General features: G+C 44.9%; 1 protein-coding gene across 2 annotated transcripts in view; it reads left to right on the top strand.

Annotated features, from left to right (window-relative positions):
• Positions 1-19796, top strand: part of EMP2 (epithelial membrane protein 2) — a 92797-nt gene that overhangs the window by 44625 nt on the left and 28376 nt on the right. Inside the window, exon 1 of one of the 2 annotated variants that reach the window (XM_068244681.1) lies at positions 7053-7146. The exons of the other annotated variant lie outside the window; for it this stretch is intronic. The gene's annotated coding sequence lies outside the window, so the exon portion shown is untranslated. Of the gene's footprint in view, positions 1-7052; positions 7147-19796 lie in introns of those variants that run through there. 2 annotated transcript variants of the gene reach the window in all.

Below are 19796 nucleotides of genomic sequence, written 5' to 3'. Positions count from 1 at the left end.
TCTGTCAGCGCATATCTCCGCCTCTCCCCGCCCCTCTCAGTCTTCCTTCACTGAGAGGGGCGGGGGAGAGGCGGCGATGCGCCGCTGATAGACGCGACTGGAGGCAGGGCTGCAGCCGTTAGCCCTGCCTTCAGGAGCGACCAAGTCTGCGACCAAGTGTTGCAGTGGGGGGTTTGGGGGTGAAGGGACCCCCGTTTAGCAGCGCGATAGCGGCGGTTTAGCAGGGGCACACATGCCCCTGCTAACTATGAGCTCTGAAGCGAGATTTATTCTCGCTTCAGAGTCTCTTTAACCTCTCCGGCGTTCTATTAAGATCGCCAGGGCGGCTGCGGGAGGGTTTTTTTTTTTTTTTTTTTTATAAAAAAAAATCTATTTCATGCAGCCAACTGAAAGTTGGCTGCATGAAAGCCCACTAGAGGGCGCTCCTGCCGCATATTTCTGATCGTCTCCGGCGATCAGAAGTAACAAGAAGGGCCGCGATGAGCGGCCCTCCTTGTTTTGCTTTTCTCGTCGCCATGGCGATGAGCGGAGTGACGTCATGGACGTCAGCCGCCTCCGATCCAGCCCTTAGCGCTGGCCGGAACTGATTGGTCCGGCTGCGCAGGGCTCGGGCGGCTGCGGGGACCCTCTTTCGACGCTGCTCGCGGCGGATCGCCGCAGAGCGGCGGCGATCAGGTAGCACACGTGGCTGGCAAAGTGCCGGCTGCGTGTGCTGCTTTTTATTTTGCGAAAATCGGCCCAGCAGGGCCTGAGCGGCACCCTCCGGCGGTAATGGACGAGCTGAGCTCGTCCATACCGCTCAGGAGGTTAAGGCTGGTTTCACAGTAGCCAGTAACGCAGCCTAACTCACGTTGCGTTAGATAGTAAAGCAGCACGCTTAAACAAAGTGCTGCATGCTGTACGTTTTAATGGGCTAAGCAGCGTTAGACTGCTTGCACATGCTCAGTAATGTTGGAGGAGGAGGAGGTCTCCCCTCCTCTTCAGCGGCCAGCCACATGGCTAATTAATATTCACTGCACTGCAGAGACTTGTGGTAGGACTGTAGTGTTGTCCGGATCATGAACGAATCGTTCATTTGATCCGGATCTTTTTTCTGAGTCGAATTACCCAGATCATCACAATGAAAGATTTGGTTCACAGTGGATGTCTGTCTGGAAGAAACCGGAACATACAGAATGTACAGTGCAGGGAAAGTCCTGTCCTGCTAATCATTTCACCCCCAGTCTGCTTCCCTAGTAAAATGATTCAAATTATTCGGTTCAAAGATCCGGATCTTTTTCTATCCTGGAGCGGCTGCTTTGAGAGCTGCATAACGCAGCTCAATCTGACGTCTAACTTCAATACCACCATACATTGCGATAGGGGCACGTTATGCGACCATAACGTCCCCTAAAACGCAACATCTTGGTGTGTAAGTAGGCTAAAGGGGTTCTGTAGCGCTTTATAAAAACTGTCACTTACTTTGGGCTTCTCCCGGCCCCCTGCAGACATCTTGTCCCGCGCCAGTCCTCAAGAATCCTCCGTTCCTCGCTGCGGGTCACATCCAATTATTCGTCTAACTAGACAAATGTCACTGTGGCTACATGGCCATCCTCAGGAGCTTACTGCACAGGCGCAGTACAAGAAAAACTACGTACTGAGCAGTAAGCTCCCGGAGACGTGAGTGAGCATGGGCACGGCCAAGGAAGCGCAGCCGTAGTGACATTCGTCTTAGTTAGACAAAAAATTGGATGTGACCCGCAGCGGGGAACGGAGGATTCTTGAGGACCGGCATGGACAAGATGTCTGCAGGGGGCCGGTAGAAGCCCCAGGTAAGTGACAGTTTTTGTTTTTATAAAGCGCTACAGAACCCCTTTAAAGGGCAACTGAAGTGAAAGGGATAAGGAGGCTGCCATATTTATTTCCTTTGCAAGCAATACCAGTTTCCTGGCTGTCCTTCTGATCCTCCTGCCTCCAATACATTTCGCCATAGACCCTGAACAAGCATATGCAGATCAGGTGTTTCTGATATTGTCAGATCTGACAAGATTAGCTTCATGCTTGTTTCTGGTGTTATTCAAACACTACTGCAGCCAAATAGATCAGCAGCGCAGCCAGGCAACTGGTATTGTTTAAAAGGAAAGGAATATGGCAGCCTCCATATATCGCTCACTACAGTTGTCCTTTAATGGCTCTATGCAATGCCTCCATTTTGTCTTCTGGCTTTATTTAAAGGCCACTCTACACTTTAAAGAGAACCCGAGGTGTGTTTAAAGAATGTTATCTGCATACAGAGGCTGAATCTGCCTATACAGCCCAGCCTCTGTTGCTATCCCAAACCCCACTAAAGTCCCCCTGCACTCTGCAATCCCTCATAAATCACAGCATTGCTGTGAGGCTGTGTTTACATCTGTAGTGTCAGTCTCAGCTGCTCCCCCGCCTCCTGCATAGCTCCGGTCCCTGCCCCTGTCCCTTCCCTCCAATCAACAGGGAGGGAAGGGATGCAGGCGGGGACTGGAGTTCTGCAGGAGGCGGGGAGAGCAGCAGACTGACACTATAGAGATAAACACAGCCAGCTCTGACAAGCTGTTTGTCAGCAGTGTGGCTGTGATTTATGAGGGATTGCAGAGTGCAGGGGGACCTTAGGGGGGTTTGGGAAAGCAACAGAGGCTGGGCTGTATAGGCAGATCCAGCCTCTATATGCAGATAATATTCTTCAAACCCACCTCGGGTTCTCTTTAAGTGTATTTTTTTACTTTCTCCATGATCCATAGATTTTCTGTCAAGGAGTGTCTCATTTTATCACTGTTCACGGTCTATCTGGTTTTAGCTGAAATCTGGTCCAGTGAACAGCTTTGCACAGTTATGTGGTCATCCGTCGTGCACAGCTTCTGCACGCTGCACATAAAGCACACCTGACGCAAGGAGGTATGCTCCTGCTAAATCCACGTGCCTCTGTGCGTTTTGTTCCCCTTCCTGTTCCCTCTGATCCCTGTATTCACAGCTTGAAAATTTAGATTTTTGGCTAAAGTCAAATTGTACACAGGAAGAGGCAGGCTTGCTTAGATGTTCCCTTCTATGAGCCTTTCATTCCCTCCTTTTCTTCACCCCTCTCCTTCCCTTTTAAAGTCAGTGGGAATTGAAAAAAAAAACCCCCACAAAAATAAATAGCCAGATACTTAAGGAGAGGGAAGGCTCTTGGTCCTATAGAGCTTTCCCTCTCTGGTCCCCGTTCCAGCGCTGGCTCCCCCGTAGCAGTATTACACCAATTTGGTCAAGTACTGCTCTATCTGCACTGAAGGAGGCTTCGGGAGCCTGAGTGCTCACTAAGACGTGCGGCTCCATACTGTGCCTGCTCGAGCACGCTCTCTCGCACGCCCATGCAGGTGCAGTAAAGAGCCGCCTGTCTTCAGGAGCACTCGGCTCCCAAAGTATTCTGAAGCGCTCTGCGGCAGGAGATTCAAGCAGTGATTTGCAACCATGTTCTTAATCAGAGGTCCTTCTTATTTGTAGATTTTTGTTATACCTGGTTATAAAATGTAACTGAGTGTCTGTGTATTAACCTCCTTAGCGGTATGCCAGATACTGTGCCGGGCATACGGCTCTCTTTCCTCAGGAGTGCCCCAGGATTAATTAATTTCCTGCAATGGCTGCAAAACCTTTAGCTAGCACTAGGCTAGCTAGTACAAGTGTCCAGCACCCCCCGGATCCACTGCAATTCCCCCCCCCCCCCCCCCGTTTACCCAGCCTGGATCCATCGATCAGCGCAGTCTCACCGCACAGCTCCGGTCTCTCTATGGGGAGGATCGGGTTTGCGCATGACGTCGGTGACGTCATGTGCGATCCTCCCCATAGTGAAGACTGGAGCTGCCCGGGGAGACTGCGCCGATCGCTGGAGCCAGGCTGGGTAATGTATAAACTGGCTGGATTAGGGGATTGGGGGGTGCCGGACACTTGTACTAGCTACCCTAGTGCTAGCTAAAGGTTTTGCAGCCATTACAGCAAATTAATTCATCCTGGGGCACAAAGTAACAAAAGGTTAATAAATGGCAAATTTTAAATAAATCTGCCTTAAAGTGGATCCGAGATAAACTTTTTACTCATTGCATAATTGTGTTCCTTTCATATTGTTTATAGGGCATTCCTCAAGCCAAATACTTTTTTTGTTTTAATACTCTAATTCCCTATAAACTAAACAAGCCTTGCCCACAGCTTTTCAGAGTGCCTTGGCATTTTCAGACAGTAGCAAGGGCTTATAGGGAACCTAAACTGGGAGGGATATGGATGTTTCTTTTTAAACAATACCAGTTGCCTGGCAGTCCTGCTGATCTGTTTAGCTCCAGTAGTTGCTATATTACACACCTGAAACAGGCATTCAGCTAATCCAGTCTGACTTCAGTCAGAGCACTAGATTTGCATGCTTGTTCAGGGGCTGTGACTAAAAGTATTAGAGACACAGGATAACCAGGAGAGTCAGGCAACTGGCCATACACTCATCAGGTTTCCCATTCAATTCCTTGCAGATTCGATCCATCTGCTGAGAATTGATTCCCTAATATAACCAATTTTATCGATTGGACAGAATGGAAAATTGGTGGTGTGGCAAGAGTATTGGCAGATCGATGGCCTATAGCTTTGCAGTGCATCAAACAGTGCAACTCTGTAGTTTTGCACGATTTTCAATAGATTGTCTGCTAGAACCTATTGGAAATTGATGTGCTGTGTATGTTAGGAATCGATTCCTTCTGAACCGATTAGAAAGGAATCTGTCGTTTTGGAACATTGGTTGAAATCTGTGTATGGCCAGCTTAACTTTTTTTATTCTGGCTGCCTAGAGTAGTTATTATTCGGAAAAGCCGTTTCTCATTTTATGTGCCAGTAAGTCACAAAGCATTTGTGTAGCTTAGTTAGTTAGTTGGCTTATAGTGTCTGTTTCCATTGCGTTTTATCTTGCTGTTCCAGTCTAACCACATACAAGAAATTAATGCACGGCCCCACCCATTGTATCATTCTGGAGGACTTTCTCATATTTCCCGAGGGCTATGTGTAGCTTTGCTGTGTGACTTTATTGTTCTAGCTCACTTCCTGCATGCACTTTACAGCATATCTTCATGCACAGGATTTATAAGTAATAAACCTTCCCACTAGAGGTGTGTGTGTGTGAAGATATGTGATCAAGTTTGGATACGTCCACATTAAAGGATTGGATTTTAGGACATCGTGCGGGCACTTTTTTCTCCTATTTACTGTCGGATTGGCTGTCCTGGTCCTTGCACTGTCCCGACTCGGTGAGAGCGGTCTTTTGGTGTGTTTTTTTTTTTTTTAAACCTTCCCACTGTTAGAGAGAAGAGCCAGAGAAAATAGCTGACTTTTAAAGCCCATATTGTAAAGTGCACTGCACAGAAAACTTCATATGGCCATACTGGCTTGACCGTGTATTCAACGGTTAGATTTCATAGTCCCACAGCCTGGGAAAGGTGCCCGTATTTTGTCCACTGTACAAATAGGATGGCACAATTCTAGCATCATATTACCAGTGACAAAAATGGAACACTTAAGATCAGTGTAAACAGTCAAGCTTTTGCTAGTGTTCTATATTATATATACTGTACACACAAGCAGTTTCTTGAACAAACTACATCTAGTCTTCAGTCTATGTGATACTTGGCTGAACACTGAGCTCAATAAACTGAGCCTAGATTAGTCTTCCCTTTTCTATAGGTGGGATTATATTCCCAAAACTAAAATTTCCATAACTACTCTTAGTTACATAAAATAACATTTTAAAGCAACCCCACACATTTTTGGTGTGTCACTGCAGAGAACAGTTCTGTCATTACCGCATGCCGCGTGTGCGCGCACCCGCCGTCCGCGAGCACACGCCCGCTGGTCGCACGCTCTCGCTCGGCTGGTTGGCCACCTGTCCACGTGCGTCCTGTCCTAACGGCTGTCAGTGCTGGACATGCGCAGTAGTGCAAAAGCACGGACAGGACGCAGGGACACTTGTGTTGAATTAGGTAGGATTCCTCATGTCAAATACTTTTTTTTTTTTTTTTTTTTATTTTGTTTTTAATCTAATTCCATATAAACTAAACAAGGCTCGCCCACAGCTTCTCCAGAGAGATTTGTCACTCTGAGCCTTAGTAGCAAGGGCTTATGGGAGCTCAGTCTGAGCAGGCGGAGGAGCTTACTAGCCAGAGATTTCAGAGGCAGAGGGGAGGAGGTAGGAGGAGAGGGGAGTGAAGTTTTCACAGGCTGAGGGCTGGAGATGCTATTAACTTGCATGTGTGTAATGTGACAAACAAAACATGGCTGCCACACTGCTATCACAGGAATAATCAATCATAAAGTGTTGAAGCTGTTTGCAGCTAGATTTGCTGTGTAAATGATCTAAACTTTAGATAAGATATATTGTATAGACAAGTTACTTGTTCTAGTTAGTTTTTCATCTCTGATCCGCTTTGAGGGCTGGAACCCACAGGAGCGTTTTTGGCAGCGTTTTGGCAGCACTGCGATATGCTAGCAGTTTGCCAAAACGCTGGGCTAATGTTAATGGATGGGGCAACTTCCACAGGAGCGTTTGCGTTTCCCAGAAACGCAAACGCAGGACCTGCAGCATTTTGGGAGCGTTAGCGCTTCAATGTAAAGTATTGAAACGCTAGCAGAAACGCTCAGCAAAACCTAAACTGAGCGGTTTTGCTAGTGTTTTGCGGTTCAGCACACTGTAACAAAATGAAAAATAATTCACAGGACCAATCAGCATAAAAACGCAAAACGCTAGGCACCCGCTGGGGAAAAAAATACAATGTTGCAAAACACGACCAAAAACGCGCATGAATCCGCTTGCAAACCGCTCAGACAAAACGCTAGCGGTTGCGTTTTGCGTTTGCGGTTTTCAGTGGGTTCCAGGCCTAAGGGCAAATGTAATTATTGCTAGCTTAAGGTCTCTGAGGCATGTGCCTTCACTCGGCAACCTCCTCCTTTTCTGCTGAAGTGACTCAGCTGTTGCCAGGGCAATGTTTGTAGAGTAGAGGGAAGAAGGAGGAGGGAGCAGAATCAAAACAGAGGCAGAGTTGTCATCAGTAAACTTAACCTTGGGTGCCATGCAAGACCAATTGGTCATGCCGTATCTGACGCCATGAGTAGAACAGCAAGTGATGAACCCTGGTAATTGCTTATGTTTGTTTGTGACTGTAACCGCTAATGAGGCATTCATGAAGACAAGCTTTCATCAGTATTGAACAATTTGTGATCACTGCATTCCTTCAAGTGGATAACTGTGATAGGAGCCCCATGGGGTTGCTGACTGACCTAGTGATTATTTCGTGGAAACCTCACATCAGACCCATAAGAACTGGAGACTCTTTGTGTTGACTATGTGGTTAAATCGGGAGTGAATTAGGTTTGCTTGTAGAGCTTTTCCAGCACTTTTTTTGAACTTTTCTTTCTACTTTTAAGAGGGGGGGGGGGGGGGGGATACAGTGGATATTTAGTAACTTGATAATATGGAGCAGTGGCATACCTAGGGAATTTGACACCCTGTGATTATTTAAAGCCCCCCCCCCCCCCTTCAAAAAAATAAATAAAACATTTTTGTGAGGGTTGACTGGTTGGGGTGCAGAGGGTGTCGCTGCAAATTTGGGGGAATATTAAATTGCCTGGCTGTCCTGCTGATCCTTCCTATAATACTTTTTAGCCAGCCATAGACCTTGAACAAGCATGCAGAATATCCACATGCTTGTTTTCAGGACTGCCAGGCAACTGGATTAAAAGCAAATATCCCTTTCATTTCAGGTGTCCTTTAATATTGTATAGGTCCTCCTTGTGCTGACAGAACACATCTGACCTGTCGAGGCATGGACTCCCAACATCTCAAATATTCTATGGTATCTGGCACCAAGATGTTAGCAGCAGATACTTTTAAGTGGTCCATACACCTAACTATTTTCCCGCCGATATACAGCAGATCGAATCTGCTGTGAAATTGTTGCGCAAACGCTGATGGAACGATCGCTTTCTGTCCGAAATCAATCATTCCTGTCGATCCGTGCTGAAGAATTTGCTCGATCGCCGGCGGGCCGGGAGTGCGTCGATAGCGGCGTTCAAATGACCGATGCTAGCTGCAATACATACATACATACATTACCTGTTCCGCCGGCGCGTGTCCCAGCTCTCTCCGCTGTCTTCTCTGCACTGGGCTCAGAGTCCGACTGGCTTCACTGAACTTCCTGTCCCGGCACTGTTACCTGGACAGGAAGTTCAGTGAAGCCAGCCGGACTCTAAGCCCAGCGTGGAGAAGACAGCGGAGACCGGAAGACTTGCGCAGGTGGAGCAGGTAATGTATAGCGCAGGGGGTGGGGGAGGGAGAGGGTTGATGGGTGGCAGCTTCACAGATGGTTAATCGATTTCATGCTGAAATCGATTCACAATCTGTTTGTCGTAAAGGCAGCCATACGATCCCTCTCTGATCAGATTCGATCAGAGAGGGATCTATCTGTTGGTCGATCTGATGGTAAATCGACCAGTGTATGGCTACTTTTAGACTTTCTAAAGCTGCCTCCATAGGTTGAACCTGTTGTTCCAGCACAATCCTGCACATGCTCCAGTTTATTGAGGACTGGGAAATTTTCAATGTAAAAACGTTAACCCGTTACAAAAACAAAAATAGAGATGCTGTGTGAGTGTGTCCCCGCCTAATTCATATGACTATCACTGGTAAAAGATCGATGTCTCTCAAAGATGCCGTTCTGCTTCCAGATTAGGTGGGAAGTTCAGTTTTAAAAAGGTGTCACAACAGGAATGTGGCCAATAGAAGATCCCCAAAGCACAACTCTTTGCTTTCTTTGTATTTTTTTTCACTGCATTTCATTCAGCTGTGTTGCTGCAACTACTGATTTTTATTATGATGTGCAGTTTGCACTGGTAACCCCTGATCATGTATCGTACTGCACAGTATTTTCTTTTAGCATGTGTATCCCACTGCACAGTATATTTTCTTCTAGCAAAGTCATGCTTCAGTGTTAAAATAACAGCAGATTCTGCAAAACTTGCAGAACAATCTTGCTGATCACAGGCTACCTTCCCATTTTCCAATGTATGTGAGCAGAATGTAAGATTGTGTATGAAAAGTGGTCCGTTCCTTCATTGGCTATGGATATGCACAAGGCCCACTGTTCTATTACCAAAATATACAAATCTGACCATTAAAGGGTGTTGAGTTTACATACTTCCTAGTTTGTTTATTGGGCTAAGCAGCTGCTTACATCTGATTAGCGCATCACTTGTCTACCAAGTAATGTAACTGGCCAGTTGCCAGAAAGCTGTATTTTTTTTTTTTATGCTGTTGGCTTTTTCTGATATTTAGGAACACTGTGCAGCTGAGGACTAAGGCCCCGTTCACACTTGCGGTTTTGTAAAAACCGCACCGGATGTCCGGACCGCATCCGGACCGGACCTGATCCGTACGGTTCCTATCCGGATCCGGTCCGTTTGCATCCGTTTTCCGTGCGGTGTGAACACGGTTGCGGTCCGGATCTGGTTTCTTAAAGAGATAACAACCTGTAAATACCTGGGGTCTGGGAGGTCAGCAGAAGCTCTGGGGTCATTGTTGGAGACCATCCGTGGATACAGAGACTGCAGTTGGGACCATGGATCCAGTCATTTTTTACTCGTATACCTGGGAATTCTCTCCTTCCTGTTGTTCACCTCCTCGTTCAGACATATCAGACATGTTGCTGCCAATCAGACATGTTGCTGCCAAAGCTCCAGCATGAAATCGCTGCTGCCCCACTCTGTGAACGCTGGGCCCATGTGGTCCCCATCCAAAATGCATACGAAGTGGGATAGAACGTCCGGTTTTTATAGCCAGTGTGTTGTGCGCTCTCCGGTTCTCATTGGTTTGTATAGGCCGGATGCAACAGTCCGGCTCCGCTCCGGATACGGCTGCCGGAGGAGCCGGACCAAAAAATAGCGCATGTTGGGTCTTATGCCGGAGTCCGGATCCGGTCCGGCTCCGGTCCGGACAAAACGGACGCATGTGAACGGACGCATAGACTTTCATTGCTATGCCGTGCGTCCGTTCCGTCCGTTCCGCATGCGGTCCGGCTCCGGCACGGCGATTCCGGACGGCGACCGCTAATGTGAACCGGGCCTAAGGCCCAAAATTATTGCCTTGCATTTTTGCATTAAAGATCTTTCTTGAAGCCTTATTGCATTCCTTTAGGTGACAAACACTATAGAAGACTATGGCGTTTCAGTGAGTGAAATCCTATCCTACTTGCAAATAATTCAGTGTTAATGTAGAATTATGCATCTCATTGGTCATTCCTACCCTATATAGTCATGGCTGTTGCTTTCAATTAGCGGGGAGGACATTCCCTGTCACTGGTCAGCCAAGTGCAGGAGGAACATTTCTGTGCCGGGTCATGTGTTATGCAGAGTGAAATGTGGATAAAATACGGTATTTACGGACTGGATTTGGACATAGTCTAAATGTTTTGGATGTTTTTCAATGTACTTTCAATGTTTTAAGCAACCTAACACTTTATATGCTACTTTAACCTGTAATAACCAAAATGGTACTATATATTTCGTACATGGAGACCACTTTGTTTGTATATATGCCATGGTTCAACTCTAATAATTAGTCAAAGTAGGGGACTGTCTGTCTGTGTGTGTGTTTTGTAATACATATGCTTTTATTTTTTTGTATGTAGGTCTTAATTTTTTTTTTGTGTGTTTTTTTTTTTTTTTTTTTTTTTTGTTCACCAAAACAATCTTGTGTGAGATGAGGGACTACCAGCAGGAGGCACCCCATAGGCTGAATCTGTAGAACTAGTGTACCCGAGTCAATATGTGACAAGAGATAAACGGGGTGTATACAGTACAAAATATTAATAATCAGGCTGTTTTACTTAATGGTGCTGCCTGAAATAGTTAATTTCTAGGCATTGAAGGGACTGTGTCTTTCTTTTTGACACCTTGTTGAAAATATAGTAAACTGATAAGTAAATACACCCATACAAGTTTTCCTGGCAGAATACAACTTCTGAGGACCAGGAGAGATAAAACATGGGCCATATGCAATTCACTTTTTCACCTGAGTTTTCTCCTAGGAGATAATTTTTCATCTTCAAATTAAAATAACTTTCCAGCACTTTTCAAAGAAAAAAATTACCAAAAAGTAAATGAAAAAGCACTATTAACATTATTTTGAGCATTTTCTTGCTTTCTGATGGCTTAAAATGCATTTTATTGACAAATAAATTAAAAATATCACCCAGGAGAAAACTCAGGTGAAAAAGAGAATTGCATATGGGCCATGAACTATTGACCTTTTTCTAACTCTGGGACACTTAAAGAGGAACTCCAGTGAAAATAATGTAATAAAAAAAGTGCTTCATTTTTACAATAATTATGTATAAATGATTTAGTCAGTGTTTGCTCATTGTAAAATCTTTCCTCTCCCAGATTTACATACTGACATTTATCACGTGGTGACATTTTTACTGTGGGCAGGTTATGTAAGCTGCTCCTAGCTGTTTTGGCTGTTACAGACAGCTGTAAACAGCCATTTCCTGTCTGTGAACATTGTTACAGTGTGGCAGTTTGCCCAGAGTACCGCGGTACTCAGAGCTTCTTGTGGGAGGGGTTTCACCACAATATCAGCCATATAGCGCCCCCTGATGGTCTGTTTGTGAAAAGGAATAGATTTCTCATGTAAAAGGGGGTATCAGCTACTGATTGGGATAAAATTCAATTCTTGGTCGGAGTTTCTCTTTAACGGGCTGCCACTGATTAGAGACAGTAAAACATTCTACCTACTTTTTAAATGTTTATATATAAAATAAAACCCTGGGATACTTTTAAAAGTCCTTTTTAGGAGTAGGAGGATAAATACAATTGTTCTATCGCATCAGTTTATTTTCACCTTGAGTTCACTTTAACTTACCTAGGGCTTCTACCAGCCTCCTGCAGCCGCCCTGTGTCCACGCTGTCACTATGTGACAGTCCCCCACAGCGCCCCTCCGCCAGCTGGGCGAGTCAACTGCCACTTCGCATGCATGGTGCTTGGCGCACATATCCTTGATCAGGCGCTCATTGACGGGTGCATTCTGCAGATATAATCAGAATAATAGAATCTGCTGGGAATTGAATGGGAAAATCATGTGTCTTGGCACTTTATATCTCCTCACATTATTATGTTGCTTCGAAAATCATCCATTGAATCGTATATGTAAAAGTTTGTCAATTGTGATTGTCAGACCTCATTTGCATTAACAAATGCATTTCTCATATGCACAAGTTCTATTTAGAAATAATTAGTGACTACAAACTTTACCTAAGTTATTATTTTTTTTTTTTTTTCTGTCTTAAAACAGAAGGTATTTGCGATCATTCAGTTTTAAGTGAGTAACTGTGGTTTCCCATCATGCATCATTCTCTAATATGCAAATCCTCCCTTTATGCCCCTGAAAGCCAGGCATACATCCAGGACAGCTGGTGTAGACTCTTACTATTCTATACACCAGTGGTTTGGGATGTGCGCCTTGCATTCAGGGGTATAAAAGATATCCTTGTTAAATATTTGGGAGTGATGCATCATGGGAAACCACAGTTGCTCACTTACAACTGAATTATCTCAAATGCCTCATGTTTTAAGAAGGCAAAATTATATTTAGCTTGGCTTTTAAGTTATAAGGCTTTTTGGAGTCTTTTAGCGTGTTGCGTTACTAGTGGTTCTGGGTCTCCACGAGATTATTTTTTTTTTTCTTGTGATTTGACTGGAGCCGATTATGTGCTGAGCATAGAGCCCTTGAGCAGGGCTGTGTTGTTGAGGAGTCGGAGTCTGAGCAATTTTTGGGTACATGGAGTCAGAGGTTTGATAAACGGAGTTGGATTCAGATGATTTTTGTAGACTCTACAGCCCTGCAAGAGCTGGGGAGTCTGAGTTCAGGAGTCAGATGATTTTTATGCCAACCCCACAGCCCTGTCCTTGAGGGCAGTAACACACTTCTCAATTCACTAAGCTTATCAAACACTTTATTGAATGTTTGATAATTTACCTCATGAGTAAAATCCAATTTTGAATTCACTAAAGTGTTATAGATTTATTGGATGTTTTATCCATAAAATGTTCAATAAATCTATAACACCTTAGTGAATTCAAGATTCAGATTTTACTCATGAGGTAAATTATCAAATGTTCGATAAAGTCATAGGCAATCGCGGGGAAGGGGGGGGGGGGTGTATTACAGCTGCCCAGAGTCCCCCCTCAGACCGCGGCCGGTGCAGTGTCTGGGGTCAGGCACAAGTGAGACACCAGAATATCTGCAGGAATGCTGCAGCTCACAGCACCGCCACTTTCTTTCCCGGATACAGTTATCTTTGGATGTAGCAGCAGCGTGTGTACAGAGCATGGAGCAGCTCTGAGTCAGGTATGAGCACAGCCCTGTGCCCTGCTGTGTGAATGCTTCACTTTGCCCTTCATTACCAATGTCCGCTGTCCTCCATTATTATCTGTATCCAAACTGCTACTGATCGATCCCATTGTCGGTCGGTCTGGCAGACGGGAAATTGCATTATGTGTACCCAGCATGATGTCCTACCATATTATTATACTGTACTGTGCGTGGCTGAGGGAGACCTTTCAGGAATCCCCCCCCCCCCCCCCCCCTTGAAAATCCTGGGTTTGCCCCTGAAAGTGTTCGATAAAGCTTAGTGAATTGAGGCCATTGTCTCATGACCTAGTTGCCAGGCAATGCTATAGTCGGGAGCTGTGGTACTATGCAGACAGACAAGTTTCTGAAAGTATCTGTTTAGAAACCCCAGGCTGAGTTTACTATGAGGGTGGGACATTATCATTAAACTCAGTACACTTATGTTTAAGGGCGTTTACATTTAAGCCACCTAAGGGCGATTTACATTGCAGTGCGAAGATTCATTTATAAATGATTAGATTGTCAAACACTGTATCATTTCTATTTGTGAAAGAGTGATTGCATTGCTTTTATGGGAACGTTTTTATTACTTGGGTGACCTTGTCCTTGCTGTATAGAAAACAATGCCAGATGAAGTACAGTTTATTTGTGATAGCAACTGCACAACCGCCAAAGCAAACCAGACTCCTACAGGGCTCAGCTTTTATGTGCAGAAAACTGAAGTCAGTTGTGTGGATGGAAGATTATAATGATCTTCAGTACCTTTCTCTAAACTTTTTATCTTTTCATTCTATATTCCCCCCCCCCCCCCCCCCCCCCCCCTTTTCATTTTTTTATATATCAGATGAAGCCAAAACCTTATATGATTTTGAATAATCCAGTCCAGAAATTAAACCTTGTTTGAATTCTGTGAACTTAGAGACAGAATTATGTATACGGTTCTAATGAACTATTTGTTCTACTTTTTTTGTGTAATCTGATTTTGCAGCAGGCTAGAAGAATGCACTTTACTGCTGAACACTCATGATGCCTACACACATCCAAGTTTGATTGATCAATGACTGGCCAATCCATGTAGTATGAAGGACAACACATGTTGAATACTATGAACAGATTGTGTAGGTAAGCTCTTATTCTACATGGAGATGGTAGAACTGGCCAAATCAAAATTAGATGTGTGTATGCGTCCTTTAGTTTCTGCTCAGAGCTCTATGCACTGGTAAATTTTAACACATCTTCACTTCATGCTTACTAAGTTATGTTGTTTTCTTGTCTTTTAATCTTAGACTTCAGTAGGGGCATTATGACGAGCTTTGTGGTAAGGACGGGCAGCACGGTGGCGTAGTGGTTAGCTCTCTCGCCTTGCAGCGCTGGGTCCTTGGTTCAAATCCCAGCCAGGGCACTATCTGCAAAGAGTTTGGATGTTCTCTCCGTGTCTGTGTGGGTTTCCTCCGGGCACTCCGGTTTCCTCCCACATTCCAATAACATACAGATAAGTTAATTGGCTCCCCCTAAAATTGGCCCTAGACTACAGTACTTACACTACATAATATAGACATATGGCAATGGTAGGGATTAGATTGTGAGCTCCTTTGAGGGACAGATAGTGACAAGATATAGATATATCTATATCTATATCTATATCTATATATATATATATATATATATATATATATATATATATATATATATATATATATATATATATATAGAATATATATTCTATTACACACACTGTACAGCGCTGCGTAATATGTCGGCGCTATATTAATAATAATAAAAGGACTAGATTGTCCGCTTCTCTAAGGTTTGTACAAACACTCACAACCCAGTGTGGGAGGCTTCGCCGCAGCCGGTGCCACCATAGACCGTAATAGGAATTATGGCTATAGCAGCGCACAGTGAGTAACTTCAGCGCCGTCAGAAGACGGAGCTGAAGTTACTTTTAAATCACTGTAACTTGGCCTCCAGCAATAGCTGTCATCCGAATTCGATAATTCCCCAACTTGCACGTGGACGTAGAGGGGTAATGGTAATTAACGTCACCGGGAACTTGTGCAGCAGCAGGATAAGCCATACCGCCTGTATCCTGCGTCCAAGTCTACCGGCGGCTAATCCTCTGGTACTCCAGTTGGTATTCTGAAATGTGCTGCAGAAGATATTGGCACTGTATAAATATGCCATGATTTGTTTGTGTGATGCAGAATGAGTCAGGCAAATATTAAAACAATAGAGGTGCCTTTTTTTAATGTAGGGTATAACTGGGTATCATTAGAGGTAGGCAAAGGGACTAATGGTAAAACTCACTCAGCAACAGAACCCTTTGCTAGCTTGGATCTGTACAGCACCAAGCCCCAAACTATCCCTCAAATTATCAAATCTCAATCCCTACAAATGACAGCCCTTGTGTGTTGGGAGTATTTAGTCAGTCTAATATCCATACCATAGTCTATGGTCGTACTTAGATTGTGAACTGCTGTGGGGGGCTCTATGCTTCACAAAGTGTTTAGTTACTTGATGATAATATTACACAATAGGTTGTGTATTTTGTGTTTTTTTTTTTTTGTTAGGGACAGCATGGGAATGGCTCCTAAATGACCAGGGGTGGGATAAAGTTAAGTCTAAGTGCACACTTTTAATTTTGCTTCATGTAAACACAAACTTATGCAACTTATGGACATTAGTCACCAAGTTTTCAAATTCCATTTCATTTGGACCTGTAAATGGGCCATATTAACAATTTTTTGGGTGGAGGTATAAACAGCCCCCTGGAATCACTGAGAGGATTTATTGTAGGTGTATACCTTCTGTTCTGTAGGCAAACCGGTAAGTATTCTAATAACAGAAATGTTTAGTACGCCTGGCTTCCTGCAGTATACTGAATGATGGTGCTAGGTGTGCCTGAATGTTTGTCTCGTACTCCTTGCATAGGTCAGTGAAACTACAGCTCCAATCATGTGGATGAGGAGTCACAGAAGTCTTGTGCAATCATGGCATCAAACTGAAAACCGCAGTGAAATTGAACCTGGAGAGGTTTTCTTTCATGCTATCCAGAGCTTAAAGAATTAGGTGGAGATTCAGTTCAACTATGCAAATCTGTTTTTACTTTTTGGTGTTTATATTGGACACTTTGCTTGTAAATTAAGTTGTGTTAAATGTTAGTGGAGATCTGAGCTAGCTAAAATAAATATTTTACCCATATATGTATAAAGATGTTGTACCTATGCCCATCTGCTGTCTTCTTTCCCAGCTGAAGTTGTCCAGTATGTCCAGGTTTCCAATTTTATTTTTTAATGGCACCAGGAAATGGTTACCGTGGTTCTACCCATGACCATTCCCTATCTGCTAGTTTCTTTATTTTGTTTAGCCTTTCCAGAGTCAGAAATAGGGATGTGTGTGTGTGGGGACAGAATTTTCACCCATCATGTCTTTCCTTTTTCATTTTGGATCATCCCATCCTGTTCTTGAGGATGATGATGGGCATGGGTTGAGATCCCATCGGTGAGCACATCTCTATTGAGAAATGTGCATGGAGGGTTTGCTGGAGGCCTGAAGTTCTTTAGAGACACAAACTCCAAAATGTAGTTCAACAGTATCTGGTAGCTGGTCCGCCCTTCTTGTCCTGCTGCTTTCTGTTGGTCAACCCCTCCTCTTAACTATAAGGTTAGGCTGGCCATAAATGTAAAATGACTATTCTAAAAGTGGTTGGGTAGTTTTATTGGTTAAGGTCTCTGCCTCTGACACATGAGACCTATGTTCAAAACTTGGCTCTTCCTATTCAGTAAGCCAGAAGCTATTCAGTAAGGAGTTATGGGGCAAGACTCCCTAACACTGCTACTGAGTGTGCTGCCTCGCAAGTGATTTGAGTCTGGCAGGAGAAAAGCGCTATACAAATCTTGGAATTATTATAGTGTGTTTGTGGGTGAGCATTTCACCTCTGTTGCTAGCATTCTAGGGGAGGGAGTAGAATTGACCAGAGGTCTCTGCGCCTTCTTTCATGGAAGAAACACACTGGTTATTCATGTGCCCTTTTATCAGCAAACCCATTGATGTGATTTTCTGTGCAGTTTAGTAGCATAGAAGTTTTTTAATTTTTGGGTGTCTACAGCAATTGTACTTTAAATACTCCTGAGGACCATTATCTTCCTTGTGTGAAGAGCTTTCAGGGGGTGGGATTGGCTAAAGTCATTAAATTCCCACAGATATGCCCAGTGGCTAGCTAGAATCCCACCCTTCAATTGCTTCTACTGCTCTGTACTAGTGTCATTTAGCAGGCTTGTGGCTTGCTCAGCGGGTGTTTGCCTGTCCAGGAACTATGGTGACCAGAATATAATATTCTGACCTATGTGATGCCCTTGGCCGTAAAATCTTGATTTTTAGACGTGCTCTTTAGTGCATAATTGAAACTTTTCAAACGTCCCAGCCATATCTGACAGCAGTATGTCCCTTCTCACTCCATTGTTCACTGGTCAGTGGCTAAGCTGGGATACCATGCAGCTGGTGGCCTGTGTTTAGTTTCATGGTGTGGCACACACTTCTCCCTGCCTTTGCTCCCTCCAGCTGGTCCTAGTATTTGGGTGATCTGGGCCCATATGCAATTAACTTTTACTCCTAGGTGATATTTTCACACCTTATCAATAGAGTGCCTTTATAAAGGATTTGCGAGGTGAAAAATTAAATGTAGCTTTACTTACCTGGAGCTTCAAGTCATTTTTGTCCCTCGCCGCAGCTCCGGTCTTTTCCTTGGTCCTGCTGGCAGCCTCTAAAGGATCGCTGACCCTCGACGGGTTGGCGTCTTATGCGCATGTGAGAAAGCACCCACATCACCGGGTCAGCGATCCTTCAGAGGTTGCCAGCGGGACTCAGAAGAAGACCAGAACTGCGGCGATGAACACAAATGACTTCTGGGGGCTGGAAGAAGTAAAGTAAAGCTTGATTTAATTTTTCACCTTGGAAATCCTTTAAAGAGACTCTGTAACAAAAAAAAGTTCCCCTGGGGGGGGGGGGGTACTCTCCTCGGGAGGGGGAAGCCTCAGGGTCCCAATGAGGCTTCCCCCTCCCCTGTAGCTGCAGGAAATCCAGCGCTGGCTCCCTCGAAGCGTCCCGCAACCCGTGCTCGACAAACCTGACGAGGCTTGCTATATTTACCTTCCCTTGCTCCAGTGGGGGCGCTGTTGCGGCTTTCAGCAAGGAGATAAGCGGAAATAGCTGATCTCTGTCGGGTCCGCTCTACTACGCAGGCGTAAGAGACTTGCACCTGCGCAGTAGAGCGGCCCCACAGTGATCGGCTATTTCCACCTATCTCCGAGTGGAGAGCCGATACTGCGCCTGCACTGGAGCCGGTAAGGTAAATATTTACATCCCCGCCATTCCCGGAGATTTTTCGCCGCCGTGGGACACAGGAGGACGGGGGAAGCCTCGATAGGATCCAGAGGCTTCCCCCACTCGAGGTGAGCACCCCCCCCCCATGGGAGCTTCTTTGTTACAGGTTTTCTTTAACCACCTTGGCGGTAATGACTAGCTCCGCATGTCCATTACTGCCGCGGTGGATTGCTCAGCCCCTGGAGGGTCTTTTTAAATAAAATTTTCTGTGGGGTGTGTCGCTAGCCCTCGGCTAGCTACATAACCCCCCCCCCCCCTTCCCGATCGCAGCCGGCCCGCTCTGACACCCTCCCTCCGATCGCCTCGGAATACATAAGCCCACCCCCCCCCCCCCTCCAGCCTCCAGGGGTCGCTATGGCGGCGAACGGAGCTGCGCATGACGTCTATGATCGCTGCCAGGTAAATATTGGAGGCGATCGGGGGGAAGGGGGGGATGGGGGGGAAACAGTGCGGGGGGACTTTGGGGAGGGGGGGGGGTGGTAGTGTAGCTAGCCTAGTGCTAACTACACCAACTTTAACACACGCTTTTTTTTCTTCTTTTTTTTTCCCCCTTTTAAAAAGCCACCCATGGCCGCAATAAATGTGACGCCACGGTGGTTAAGCAACCAACAAACAAGAAAATCATTTCAATAGTACCCTTTTCACCTACATTTTGGTACTATTGCAATTGCAAAGAGCTAAGTTTAATTTAAAGAGAAGATGAAAAATTATCTCCTAGGAGAAAACTCAGGAGATATGGGCCCTACTAGTTTCCCTACAGGTACTTGTGGCACCTCAGATGGTAGAGTAGGGGCAAACCTGGCTATGCCCTGTGTAGTTCTGGAGGCCATACTACGTATAAACTGTGAATTTACAGTACAAGTAATTAAAAAAACAAAAATACAAAACATAATAGCCCATACATACAATAGTACATAAATACATTCCTTTACATCACATACACATATACACAATAGGGAGAACAAATGTTTCTTGAGTTTAATCTTACTTTAAATC

This window comes from Hyperolius riggenbachi, chromosome 7 (assembly GCF_040937935.1).
Source record: "Hyperolius riggenbachi isolate aHypRig1 chromosome 7, aHypRig1.pri, whole genome shotgun sequence".
Taxonomy (NCBI): domain Eukaryota; kingdom Metazoa; phylum Chordata; class Amphibia; order Anura; family Hyperoliidae; genus Hyperolius; species Hyperolius riggenbachi.
The sequence above is the reverse complement of the archived record's forward strand: the minus strand, read 5'-3'. Positions and strand labels throughout refer to the sequence as shown.